The sequence below is a fragment of the Piliocolobus tephrosceles genome, chromosome 5, assembly GCF_002776525.5.
Source record: "Piliocolobus tephrosceles isolate RC106 chromosome 5, ASM277652v3, whole genome shotgun sequence".
NCBI classification, from domain to species: domain Eukaryota; kingdom Metazoa; phylum Chordata; class Mammalia; order Primates; family Cercopithecidae; genus Piliocolobus; species Piliocolobus tephrosceles.
The window spans coordinates 53,242,188-53,250,209 of NC_045438.1; the positions used below are offsets into that span (position 1 = coordinate 53,242,188).

The following is an 8,022-nucleotide window of genomic DNA, read 5'->3' on the forward strand; positions in this document are numbered from 1 at the left end:
AAAATCTAGAAGAAATGGATAAATTCCTGGACACATACACCCTCCCAAGACCCAACCAGGAAGAAGTTGAATCTCCGAATAGACCAATAACAGGTTCTGAAATTGAGGCAATAATTAATAGCCTACCAACCAAAAATGTCCAGGACCAGACAGATTCACAGCCGAATTCTACCAGAGGTACAAAGAGGAGCTGGTACCATTCCTTCTGAAACTATTCCAATCAATAGAAAAAGAGGGAATCCTCTCTAACTCATTTTATGAGGCCAGCATCATCCGGATACCAAAACCTGGCAGAGACACAACAAAAAAGAGAATTTTAGGCTAATATCCCTGAGGAACATCGATGTAAAATCCTTAATAAAATACTGGCAAACCAAACCCAACAGCACATCAAAAAGCTTATCCACCAAAACCAAGTCAGCTTCATCCCTGGGATGCAAGGCTGGTTCAACATATGCAAATAAATAAACATAATCCATCACATAAACAGAACCAAAACACATGATTATGTCAATAGATGCAGAATAGATGCAGAAAAGGCTCTTTGACAAAATCCAAGAGCCTTCATGCTAAAAACTCTCAATAAACTAGGTATTGATGGAATGTAACTCAAAATAATAAGAGCTATTTATGACAAACCCACAGCCAGTATCATACTGAATGGGCAAAAATTGGAAACATTCCCTTTGAAAACCAGCACAAGATAAGAACGCCCTCTCTCACCACTCCTCTTCAACATAGTGTTGGAAGTTTTGGCTAGGGCAATCAGGCAAGAGAAAGAAATAAAGCGCATTCAATTAGGAAAAGAGGAAGTCAAATTGTCTGTTTGCAGATGACACGATTGTATATTTAGAAAACCCCATCATCTCAGCCCAAAATCTCCTTAAGTTGATAAGCAACTTCAGCAAAGTCTGAGGATACAAAATCAACGGGCAAAAATCACAGGCATTCCTGTACACCAATAATGGACAAACAGAGAGCCAAATCATAAGTGAACTCCCATTCACAATTACTACAAAGAGAATAAAATACCTAGGAATCCAACTTACAAGGGATGTGAAGGACCTCTTCAAGGAGAACTACAAACCACTGCTCAACGAAATAAAAGAGGACACAAACAAATGGAAAAACATTCCATGCTCATGGATAGGAAGAATCAATATTGTGAAAATGGTCATACTGCCCAAGGTAATTTATAGATTCAATGCTATCCCCATCAAGCTACCACTGACTTTCTTCACAGACTTGAAAAAAACTAAAGTTCACATGAAACCAAAAAACAGCCTGCAAAGCCAAGACAATCCTAAGCAAAAAGAACAAAGCTGGAGGCATCATGCTACCTGACTTCAAACTATACTACAAGGCTACAGTAATGAAAACAGCATGGTACTGGTACCAAAACAGATATATAGAACAATGGAACAGAACAGAGGCCTCAGAAATAACACTACACATCTGATCTTTGGCAAACCTGACAAAAACAAGCAATGGGGAAAGGATTCCCTATTTAATAAATGGTGCTGGGAAAACTGGCTAGCCATATGTAGAAAGCTGAAACTGGATTCCTTCCTTACACTGTATACAAAAATTCACTCAAGAAGGACTAAAGTCTTAAATATAAGACCTAACACATAGAAGAAAACCTATACAATGCCATTCAGGACATAGGCATGGGCAAAGACTTCATGACTAAAACACCAAAAGCAATGGCAACAAAAGTCAAAATAGACAAATTGGATCTAATTAAACTAAAGAGCTTCTGCACAGCAAAGGAAACTATCATCAGAGTGAACAGGCAACCTACAGAATGGGAGAAAATTTTTGCAATCCACCCATCTGACAAAGGGCTAGTATCTTTGTAGAATCTACAAAGAACTTAAACAAATTTACAAGAAAAAACCAAATCCTTCAAAAAAGTGGGCAAAGGATATGAACAGACACTTCTCAAGACATTTATGCAGCCAACAGACATATGAAAAAATGTTCATCATCACTGGTCATCAGAGAAATGCAAATCAAAACCACAATGAGATACCATCTCATGCCAGTTAGAATGGCAATCATTAAAAAGTCAGCAAACAACAGATGCTGGAGAGGATGTGGAGAAACAGGAATGCCTTTACACTGTTGGTGGGAGTGTAAATTAATTCAACCACTGTGGAAGACAGTGTGGCAATTCCTCAAGGATCTAGAACTAGAAATACCATTTGACCCAGTGATCTCGTTAGTGGGTATATACCCAAAGGATTATAAATCATGCTACTATAAAGACACATGCACACGTATGTTTATTGCAGCACTATTTACAATAGCAAAGACTTGGAACCAACCCAAATGTCCATCAATGATAGACTGGATTAAGAAAACGTGGCACATATACACCATGGAATACTATGCAGCCAATAAAAATGGATGAGTTCATGTCCTTTGCAGGGACGTGGATGAAGCTGGAAACCATCATTCTAAGCAAACTATCACAAGGACGTAAAACCAAACACCACATGTTCTCACTCATAGGTGGGAGTTGAACAGTGAGAACACATGGACACAGGGCGAGGAATATCACATACCGGGGCTTGTCAGGGGGTTGGGGGAGTGGGGGAGGGATAGCATTAGGAGAAATACCTAATGTAAATGACAAGTTGATGGGTGCAGCAAACTAGCATGGCACATGTATACCTATGTAACAAACCTGCACATTGTGCACATGTACCCTAGAACTTAAAGTATAATAAAAAGGAAAAAAAAAGTGCCTTTTACCTCCCGCCATGATTCTAAGGCCTTCCCAGCCTTAGAACTGTAAGTCCAATGACACCTCTTTTTCTTCCCAGTCTCAGGTATGTCTTTATCAGCAGCGTGAAAATGATACACACACACAGAAGTATATCTTTACAGTTCCCAGGATGGATTGCAAGTTTGGCTGTAAATTTCCTTTGCCTGGCCAAAACAAAAAGAACATATTTTATGATAAGGTTCAGAGGCTTTTAATTAAAAAAAAAAAAAAAAACAATAGACCAGTTATTCAACATAAAAATTCTTTTTCAGACGAAGTTCTACAAAATCTATTTCTCGCAAGTAGGACTTTGGCAAGGATTGTGCAACTGACAACTCAAAGTCATTTATTCCGTGGTGAGAAACCGCAGTACAGTTCTTTTGGGTTACCAGTTAGGGGATGATCCATGTGTTTTGATAATCACCTTGGTGGTGATTAGGCTAAAGGTCTCCTATGAAAACCACTAACTTCACACTTCATTGGATGCACCGAAGCCCTTGTCACTGCATGGATGAGGGCTAGGTCAGGGCATTGGTAGGCAGAGTTTATAACATGGAGCAGGAAGCATTGAAATTCTATTCCACCTCTTGGTGTATCAGGTCAGGAGTGAAATCTCCTATCTTCCTCTTCTGGATCACTTTCCTCCTGAAGCATCTGGCATAGATGTCTAGGTATACCCGGGCATGGTGGCGTGTGCCTGTAGACCCAGTTACTTGAGAGGCTGAGGCGGGAGGATTGCTTGAGCGCAGGAGTTTGAGGCTGTAGTGAGCCATGATCGCACCACTGCACTCCAGCCTGGGTGACAGAGCAAGACCCCGTCTCTCTTTCTAAAAAAAATTAAAAAGAAAAAGAAAAAAAGGTGTCCAGGCGTGTTCTGGTTACTGCTGCTGACTGCTAAATTTAACAGCTAGAAAAAAAATGTTTGGACTCTATAGATCATAAATTTGGATAAAGACACAGAGGGAATGGCTTATCTCATGTTCACAATGTCTGAAGTCTTAGATGGGGAGAGTTGTCAACCAGGGGTAATTTGAGAGTTATGGGCTGGAGCCACCTTGAGGTATCTTTATTCATAGACTAGTAATTGATATTGGCTGTTGGCTGGGATATCAACTGGACCTGTCAAATGGGAGACCTGTCTGATATCACAGCATGGGACACTAGACCTCTCATAAAGTGGCAAGGGCTCTAGAAGCAACTGTCCCAGCTGACAAAACAAAAGTTTCATAGCCTTCTATGACATGCACTTAGAAGTGGTAATGTGTCACTTCCAGCCCATTCTATTGATTAGAAGTGAGTCATGAGTCCACTCAGTTTCAAGGGAGAGGGCCCAGATCCCATATCTCCATGGGAAGGGTGCCAAGAACACCTTGTAGAAAAACTTGTGGATAGGAGATACTGGTGTGGTCATCCTTGGAAAACACAATCTTCCCCAGTGTGTAAGAGCGGCTTCCTTCTCTGCGTTGTGGCTTAGTTATTACTGAAATATCAGGCAAGAAAGGGTGGGATCCAGGGAAACAAATATATCCAGGATGTTTTGGTCTGCCTTTTCTGGGAAAAAAGGAAACCCTCAAAGCCTCTGAGACCAGGTCATCCCAGTGGGACTAGAAGTTCCACATGGAACTTTCTGCAAACTCTTCTGCAATAGATGGACTGTGCATTTTCCAATTGTGTCTTTAGGGCCTCTCCTTTCTGACCTTGGAAAGACAGTAACTGACTGTGGAGTAGGAAATCCAGAACCCTGGCTGTTTTAAAATACATTACAGATATAATTAATGAAAAGAAGGCTCCTAAGGAAAATATAGATATGTAATGGCTTTGTCCTAAAAGGTATAAGGCTGTAATATTTTATTACAAAGGCTATAATATTTATTACAAAATTTATTTAAATAAATATTTAATATTTAATTTTATAAATAATTTATAAATAATAATTAGTTAAATAATTAATATTTGTTTTATTATTAATAATATTTAAATATTTAAATAAATATTATAATGTTTCTTATACAAATTAAAAACTGAGACTTTATATTTAAAAGTGAGATATTAAATTCTTTTAAAAAAGTGCACATTTAAGATTTTTTTTCTCAAGTCAACTGAATCAGTTCATCAGTTTCACTGTGAATGTGTTGATACACCAGGTATTTACTTTGTAGAACATCTAGTAGATTTCAATAAAAAAATTATACAAGTTGAATAATGTCACTGAATCAGAGGCATATGGTTGGTTATGTAGCATCTGTGCCAAGTGGGTATATAGCAATACCAAATGAACAGACTGCCATGTTCCCTTGCTGGGTTCCAGCAAAAACACTCAGCTTTACTGTCATCTCCCTTTGAGACCTCTTAGAGAGGACTTCACACTATGTATGGTCTTATACACACTAGTCTAACAATACACATTTGCTCAAGGATTGGGTTATGAGCACGCTCTTCACCTTTCAGGTAAACATTACACATCAGTAGAAGGATGGAAGTTTCCTATCTATGAACAAATATTTCCCAAAGCAATAATCTCTTTATTCAATTCACATAATGAGAAGTTAGGTCCTCTATGCCATAGAGCAATCTCTTTGAAGTCTTTAGTAATGCTGAGGGCTTTAAATCATAACAAACTAGACATTCAGGTGTCTTAGGCTTGCCCCTTAGTTCTTTGAACAAATTGGTTGCTATGAAGTATGTCAGTATTCAGAATGAATGGATGGCATGATGGGGGATGTCTAGCTGGTTCTAGAATTTAGATTGTGGTTTCCATAACAAAGTGTGGTAGCATTGGTATTAGGGAATAGAATGATTTCCAAGTAAACTTTGCAACCTAAAGCCTTAAGAATGTAGGAAATGGCAACAAAAAGAGGCATACAAAACATTCCTCTGGCTTTATTCCTCTTTTTACAAATGTATTCACTTTCCCATCAGTAAGTCATAAAATACTTCTCATCTTGCATCAGAGTAGGACACCTACTGTAACAAATAGGCTACAAAATGTATAGTGGCTCAAACACCTAGGAAGTGTATTTCTTGTTTACTTAACAATGCTGGGTCCATGAACAGGCTAGTATCATAACCCTCTCTTATGTGGTCACTCAGGGAGTCAGGCTGTTGAGGCTCTGCCGTCATGAATGGGTGGCTTCCAAGGTCATCCTAAGAGTTATGTCCATTATAACCAGTCCAGGCAGAAAGGCAGAACAGGCATGGAGGAGCAAGGATATCCATGGATAAGTCATCCTCTTAAAGTCATCGTAGCATCGTGATAGGGCTCTTTTCACAAAACAGATACAGTCCATGTTTTCAAGATTTTACATTTTAGTAGCCACAATACAAAGAAGCTAAGATAGTCTTGTGATTCGTCATCCTGGCTGTTAATGGAGAGTTTTTTAAAAGCACAGATATCAGGGCTCCACCGTCAGCTTCCAATCATGAAGTTTTGATGGAACCTGACAGCTGCATCTTGTAAAACTCCACAGGAGATTCTGAGAGATAGCCAAGTTTGAGATTCACAAACCTTAAGAGAAAAATCTCCTTCAATTGCCAGTAACAAACTACCAGTCTAATAAAACGTACATATTCCTTTGACTACTCTTAAATGAAACAACTAGGTAATAATTTACCTGTACATATAATTAAAAATTTAATATATTTTATAACCACCATATAAAGGAGAAATATTAAACTATACTAAAATAAAATGTATATATTTCAATGCAGATACCCAAGCTTGACTAAAGTAGGAAACAAAATACAGTAATAAAATGCTTATATGTACTTATAATGAATGTTTGGATCAGAGGCTTTTTGTCCAAGAAGTACAGGCATATGAAAAAGCAGAGAAAGAGATGGACACCAGATTGAGAAAACTAAAAACTAACCAACCTATTTGTGTATGATAAAAAGAGGAAAAAAATAAATCGATTAGTAAAAATATGCTACTGTGTGGTCTGAATACTTGTCCCTTCCAAAACTCATGTTGAAATTTAATCCCCAATGTGGCAGTATTGAGAAGTAGGACCTTTACGAGATGATTGGTTCGTGAAGGTTCTGCACTCATGAGTGGTTGAAACCATTCACAGAATAACAGGCTGGTGGATCAAGGAATATCCCAGAAGTGGGACTGGTAGCTTTCTAAGAGAAGGAAGAGAGACCTGGACTGGCACACTCAGCCCCCTTGCCATGGGAGCCACCTCAGGACCCTGCAGAGTCCCCTCCAGAAAGAAGGCCCTCACCCAAGGTGTCCCCTTGGCCTAGGACTTCCCAACCTCCACAACTGTAAGAGATGAATTCCTTTTCTTTGTAAGTTACCCAGTTCCAGGTGTTCCGTTATAAACAACAGAAAATGGGCTAAAACACATGCCAAGAAAATTCAAAGACTGTGGAAGTAAAAGAAGAATAAAAAATGAAGAAATAATTTTGCAAATGAGTCTGGCTTTATTATAAGTATATTGTCAAAGTGATTCCCTTTGTTATAAGATGAAAAAGAGCCAAAGTGGATAGAAATATTTATCCTATCTTAATATCCCACTACATTCAAGGCAAATATTCAGTCAGTCTCTAGAACTCAACAAGGCCTTGGAGATTATATCCTTTGGATAAGCAGTGGAGAAGACAAGATGGATTGGAAAAAGAAACAATAAAACATATAAGAGGCTATCAGGAAGCATGTATGAAAACTCTGGAGATGATGTCAATGTAAAACAAAAAGATACAAACCTCAAAATGATTTTAATATGTACCCACAAAAATTGATTTCTTATCATGTTACAAATTTATTTTAAAACATATAGGAGGCAATAACAATATTTCATTGATGTGTACTATTTTATAATTGTTGGCTCTAATTTTATTTAGTAGAGTCTTACAGCTCCTCTCTACATATTTACATCCATTTGTATTGTTTTTGTAGTACCTGTTCAACTGTGCTGAAATCATTTCAATTAAATGCATGGTTGAAAAGCTGATATAATATATTCAATTGCCAAACTAAATAAAGTGAATAAACTATTTAATAATTTGGAGAACACATATTCCATTTAAACTTCCTTCTCTATAACCAATTAATATACTGGAACTTTTGGGCACCGCCATGTGAAAACTTTTCAAAACTTTTCACTACTTTTTTTTTTTTTTTTTTTGAGATGGAATCTCACTCTGTCACCCAGGCTGGAGTGCAGTGCTGCGATATCGGCTCACTGCAACCTCCATCTCCCCGGTCCAAGCGAGTCTCCTGCCTCAGCCTCCTGAGTAGTTGGATT

At 38.1% G+C, this 8,022-nt stretch overlaps 1 protein-coding gene across 2 annotated transcripts in view; it reads left to right on the forward strand.

Annotated features, from left to right (window-relative positions):
* Positions 1-8,022, forward strand: part of ESR1 (estrogen receptor 1) — a 395,979-nt gene that overhangs the window by 374,492 nt on the left and 13,465 nt on the right. The window lies entirely within an intron of this gene.